The following is a 6,441-nucleotide window of genomic DNA, read 5'->3' on the forward strand; positions in this document are numbered from 1 at the left end:
GGGCAACGCCCCCAAAAGACCCCAAATCCTCCCGCGGGCGTGGGAGCTGCGGGGACTCGGAGGGCACATCAGGGTGCAGACCCCGGCCCGTCCGCCCCCGCAGCACCCTGCCCCGGGAAAGACGTCGGAATCTGGAAAACAGGACCCGAAACAGAGCGGGTAACGGCATTGATTCAGCCCAGGGCCTTTGCACTCAGCTACACCCACGGCCCCTTTTACATTTTATTTATTTACTTAAAAACAAAAAATTTTTGGTACCGGGGATCAAACACAGCACCTTGTGCTCGTAAGGTGGGCGCTGGCACCACCGAGGTAACTCCCTGGGCCTCTATATCATATGCAAATATGTAACTATATATATAGTTTAGATTTTGAGATAGGGTTTTACTAAATCCTTAAATTGTCCGGGCTGGGTTCTAACTTGAGATCCTCCTGCCTCAGCCTCAGGAGTGCTGAGATCACAGGCGTGCATGTGTATGTGTTTGGGTTACTGAACACAGAGAAAATCACACCAGGATCTACATCAGCTGTTATATACGGTTACCTGGCCTTTGGACGGAGGAAGAGGGAAGGGAAGCCACCGAGGGGAAGGCAAAAAATAAATCAAATGCATAAGCACCAGCCACGGGTGAGCAAAACAGAGAAATATGTATTTAATCTAACTCTGGGAGGATGAGGCAGGAGGATTCCAAGACTGACCTCAGTCTGGGCAACTGAGTGACTTAGCAAGACCTTGTCTGAAAAGAAAAAAAATTAAAAAGGGCTGGGGGCGGAGCTCAGTGAGCAGGCCTCGGATCAAATCCTCCCTCAAACCGAAATGCATGGGTGTATGAGATGTGATAAAAGATATGGGAATGCTTCATTTTTAACAAATTATTACAGTAAAAGTCACATGGCCACGAACCCCCTCAGAACCCCCGGCCGTGCACAGCCTCCTCCCGCCGTCCCGGCCGCCTCGACGTCCCGAGTGGACCCCAAACGGTGACCTTTCCCGTCCTCCCGACCTCGGGGAGGAGCCGGGAGTCGCACGGTGCCGGACGCGGGGACTCGGGTGGACGAGGACACGGAGCCTGTGTCTCCGAGCCGCCTTTCCGCTGGGCGGCAGCGGTCACCGGGTTTGCGATCAGGGCCGGTGAAGACCCTGGGGAGAGAGGAGGCCGGAGCCGCTGCAGGACGCGGGCGGGAAAGTGGGATGGGTGTGTTCAAAGGCAGAGGGAGGGCTGAGCAGGAGAAACGGCAACCTGTCTTTTAGTTGTAATAAATTAAAATATAAATATTCACTGTATTTTTATTACACACACACACACACACTCACAAGCACTCAAAATCCAGCACTCAAACTCTTGTTCACATCGGAAGCAACATGATTCACAAGAGCCAGAAGGAGAAATCTACCCAAGCCATCTACAGATGAGAAATCTGCCCCCCAGGCATCCACAGATGGACGGATAAATAGAATATGCTCTAAACACAGTGGAATAGTACACAGCCACGAAAAGGGCAGAGCTCTTCCACTTGGCATAACGAGAATAAAGCAGGCGGCAGGACGCTCCGTGAAATAATGCAGCCACAGTAGGACAAACACGTACGAATGCACTTGTGTGAGTCGCCTAGAGACTTTGTAGACATACAGGAGAAGAATACTCGCTAGAAGGGCCAAGAGGGACGGGGTGGGTATAATCGTTTCACGAGCACTGGGTTCCACTTTTGCAAGATGAAAAGCACCAGACGGGGACAGCGGTGCTGACGGCCACACAGCTACATACGTACACTTGCCAGGTGTGGAGGCGCAGGCCTGTCATCCCAGCACTTAGGAGGCTGAGGCGGGAGGATCTCTGGCGGCCTCGGCTGAATACTGAGGCCTGCCTTCAAAAGAAACGAAATAGAAGACAGAAGAGCAAAACCCCAAAGCTGACCGAGCTGAAAATAATGCAGGGGCCCAGGCCACAGGGAGTTTTCAAGTCCCGATCCCCTCAGGCCCGGAAAGTGCAACTCAAGGCTCCAGCCTCGCTGCTTTCCGACCTGGCGCTGTGACCAGCCCACGGCAAGCCAGACCTGCGGCTCCTGGACGGCATCCCCCGGTACTCTGCTCAGCACTCACGGCCCTTTGGGGCTCAGTACCAGCACTTCAGAGGCCCCACATTCCTTCTGCACCGTCTGGAGTCAGCATCTTCCACACAGACCCCCAATCTCTCGGGGAGTTCTTTGCGGAGCTGGGGGACTGGGCCACTCCACCCTTCTAAGTTTTAAAAATTCCAGACAGGGTCTGGCTAAGTCGCTCCATTGCCCAGGCTGGGCTCCACCTTGAGATTCTCCTGCCTCAGCCTCCAGAAGCGCTGGAGTTACAAGCCACGTTCCCTGCATAATCCCACGTTTTCACAGTACGAGTGCAGTTTCTCCTCCCTTTCTTCAGCTCTTGGGCAGCTCCCTCCGCCAAGAAAATAAAATCCATCAGAAATACATTGCATCATTGTTGGACAGAAAAACAGGAACAGGAATTCCAACCAGTGGCCATCTTTGCCAGGCCAGCTCTGTTCTCTGCAGGCAACGACGAAGGCTAAAGAAAGGGCTGTTTCAAGAGTTTTTCATTTTCAAAATTCAAACAAGAGACAGGGCGAGAGACAGAGCAATCACTTTACCAAGTACACTTCCCAAGACCAAGGGAGAGGCACAGCAGACCACAGCGTGCAGAATTAAGAAAATAGTGCTCCGAAGATGCCCGTGCATTCCTATAACCCTATCGCAGGCTGAGGCAGGAGGGTCGCAAGTTGGAAGCGGGCCTGACCACAAAAATTTGTGCCTACAGCTAGGGACATATGGACGCTCCCCTAAAAACAGGCCAAGACTCACAATTCCGGTCGGCGGGAGATCCAAGATGTCACAAGGTTCGCACCCAGAAGGATGAGTCCCATCCATGACACACATCTCACCTTCCAAAGGCAACAGAGTAAACCACAGACGGACCGCTGGGCCTTGGATACGAGCCCTTCCCAGACTAATATGGCCAAGGCTTGGTCTCAGGTCTTTGACACGGAGAGGTGGCGGGACCTTTAAAAGGAGGGGCTTAGCGGGAGGTCCTAAAACCATTGGGGCGTGGCTTAGCTGGCGGAAGTGAGGCGATTGGGTGAGGCTTACTGGAGGAAGTGAGGTAATTGGGGCAGGGCTTAGAGGAGGAAGTGAGGTCACCGGGCATGGCTTATGGGTAAAAGTCAGGTCATTGGGGGCGTGGCCTAGTTGGGGGAAGTGAGGTGCTAGGGCGTGGCTTAGTGGGCGGAAATGAGGCCACTTGGGGGCGCGGCTTCCCGTTCTTCCCTTCTTTCACTTCCGGTGAACAGCTTTCCTCCCGGAAGCCCTGCCGCCATGATGTTCTGACTCATTACAGGTCCAAACCAACACAGCCAGCCTGCCCAGGCCTGAAACCTCCAAAACTCTGGGCCCAAATCAACCCTTCCTTAATATGGATGGTACCAGGGATTCTATCGCAGCGACACAGGCGGTCAGCACACTGACACACACACAACCCGCCGGCTTGGCTCTCTGGCTGTACAAAAACAGTACGGCGCTGCAGCAGCGGATGGGCTCCGGGTATCCACCGGATGGGTCGGCGCCTCCAGGCTCAAGGGCCGGGGCAGGCGCAGCCGAGGAGAGGGTCCGGCACATGGCGACCCTGTGCCTCTGTCATGGCGGCCCTGCCCCAGGAGTCCCTCGGCCGTGTCTGGAGCCATTTCTCACCGTCACCTTGGGTGGGGCTGCTCCTGGGACCTGGGGGTGGAGCCCAGAGACGCTGCTTAGCATCCTCCGGCCCCACGGGGCCAGATTTCATTAGAACCGAGGTGGATGATCTGTCCATCCATCCGTCCGTCCGTCCATCTGTCTGTCCATCCAGCCAGCCATGCATCTGTCCACCCATCCCATGGATCAGTGTATCTATGCCTAGATCCGCCCGTCTTCCATCTTGCCTCATCTATCATCTGTCACCTATCACCACCTGCCTGTTCTTACCTATCACCTATCAATTATGCATCTCTTCACCAGCACTGACCCGTCCTCCACCTGTCCACCTAGCAATTGTCCATCAGCTGTCCACCTACGTGTACATGCAGTGGGGTACTACTCTGCCCTAAAGAAGGATACACTGAAGTCACGTGTAGGAAAAGGATGCACCTCGAGGCCATAATGTTAAATGAAATAAATCAGACGCACAAGTTCAAAAATTACATGGTTTCTCTTCTGTGGAAGCACAGAGTATAAATAAAGAGCAAAATAAAAGATAGATAAAGGAGAAGAAAAGAAAAAAAACCAGGTTGGCACTTAGTAAGTCACAGAGATTTCATGGCTAAATGACGTCCTCTAAACATCCCCGTGCTGCAGTCCTGACCCCAGGACCTCAGACAGCGGCATCTCACAGGGCCGGGTCCCTCTGAGAAGAGGACGGGAGGACGCGGACACACACGGAGGGATGCAGGCGTGAGGACCCAGGAGCCCGGGAGCCAGGCCTGGGGAGGAGCCGGCCCTGCCCACGCCTGGGACCTGTCTGTCCAGCATGGGGAGCAGAAGTGCGTGTTAGTGTGCTAGGTGATTGTGTGTGCGTGGGTGTGTGCGTGCGTGTGCAGCTGTGTGCACCTTCACACCGATTTACATCCCCAACCCTCTGTCAGTTTTTTATTCTGAGAGAAAACCTCACTAAAATTTTCCACGCTGGGCTCGAACCTGCCATCCTCCTGCCTCAGCCTCCCGCGGCGCCGGAATTACTGACGCGCGCTGCCTCAGCGGGCTGGCCCTGCTTTCTCTGTGGCATTTGGAGAAAGGTCCATCTGCAGAGGACCGACTGCTGCAGGTAGAGTTCCTAGAATGAAAGGTTTCCCAGGAGCCACGGACAGGAGCCTGTGCAAGACTTTCCGTGCTGCTGGGAAACCAAAATGGATCAGGATCCGGCCAGAAATCTGCAAGGAGCCGGGCGCAGGGCTGTGGTCCAACACTGGGGAGGATGAACCACCACCGCAGCCTGGGGCTGGATTTTATTCCGCCGAACGGGGTTCCGGGACTCCGAGTGTGAACTTTAACCCAAAGTCTAGAACAGCCAAGTCAGAATCTGAATCCGCCTTTGCCGACAGAGGGAGCTGCTGAGCGGATCGTGGGCGTGGCGGGGAATCGTCCCAGCAAAGCTCTGCCTTGCGAGAGCTCAGGAAGTGCTCCCCGAGAACACCTTGTAGAGGGAGGGTTCTGTGACCCTGCCCAGCTGGATGGGGCTCTTTCCAGGAATTCTAGATCTCCCCACTGTGCAGCAGGACAGCAACCTTTTCCAGGTGGCCCTTAGTTCCGGGGGTCGACCTCAGGACCTCTGCACTGAGCTGAGTACTGCGTACTTGATTTTTATTTGGTTAAGACTCCAAATTCCCCAGGCTGGGCCTGAACTTGAGATGCTCCTGCCTCAGCCTCCCTAGGTGCTGGGCTGATGGGGGTGAGCCTCCGTGCCTGGCCCCGTCTCCTGACACCACACACTCCAACCCGGGTCTACCTCAGGACCTTTGCACTGAGCTGAGTGGGACGCGCTCTTATCTTGTCTCCTCTCTGGGGAAACTCTTTTTCACCTGCGCGTGAACCTCGGCTTCGGGTCAGCTGCAGAACATCTTCTACCGTTCACCCCGAGCCCACAGTTTGGAACCCAGGGCCTTGGCACTGAACTGCATGCCCGGGTCAATTTTATTTATTTATTTATTTTCATTTTGCAGCAGGGTCTCACTGAGGCACTAAGTTGTCCTGGCTCAGTGTGGGCTTTGAGCTCCGCCTGCCTCAGCCTCCCGGAGTGCCGAGACGGCGAGTGTGAGATATGGAATGTTCAACAAAGGATAACTCAGGATCACTGTCACGTTCCGAGGCTTTGCCCACGGACCCCGAAATCACTGCGAGGCCGCCCGTTCAAGGCGCGCATCCCCAGAGGAACACATGAAGAAAATGTGATGTCTACACACAGTGGAGTACTACGTTGCCAGGGAAAAGGGCAAATCCGGGCTCACCTTGAGACCATAACACCAGCGGACACAAATCAGACTCACAAGCTCCTACAGCTCACGGTTTCCCTTGTAGGAGAAACGTCAAGGACAGATGAAGCGGCGTCCCCGAGAACACACAGAACAGAAAACTAGAATGGAGAAGAGCAGAGGGTCTGGAGAGGAAGGGTGTGCAGGACAAAGGGAAAGGAGACGGAAAGTCACGGAGGCTCTGCCGGGCACAGGCACTGATCCCCCCCGGTGCGCGGAATTATTATACCTCACAAGTGTAGACTGAGAAAGAACACATTAGAGCAGAGAGAGCAAGCCGTGGCAAACGGGAAAGAGACCAAGAGATGCGGGGAGGGCGGACGGGGAAGGGGCTGGGAAACGGAACCCAGACGGTGTCTCCTGCGCGCCCAGCCGGCGGAGACTGTGGTGAGCCTGCACT

General features: G+C 54.9%; 1 protein-coding gene across 1 annotated transcript in view; it reads right to left on the bottom strand.

Moving 5' to 3' along the window:
* Window positions 1–6,441, bottom strand: part of Prkx (protein kinase X-linked) — a 30,456-nt gene that overhangs the window by 21,903 nt on the left and 2,112 nt on the right. The window lies entirely within an intron of this gene.

The sequence above is a fragment of the Fukomys damarensis genome, unplaced genomic scaffold (genome assembly GCF_012274545.1).
Source record: "Fukomys damarensis isolate Sample0158 unplaced genomic scaffold, DMR_v1.0_HiC HiC_scaffold_39, whole genome shotgun sequence".
Classification (NCBI taxonomy): domain Eukaryota; kingdom Metazoa; phylum Chordata; class Mammalia; order Rodentia; family Bathyergidae; genus Fukomys; species Fukomys damarensis.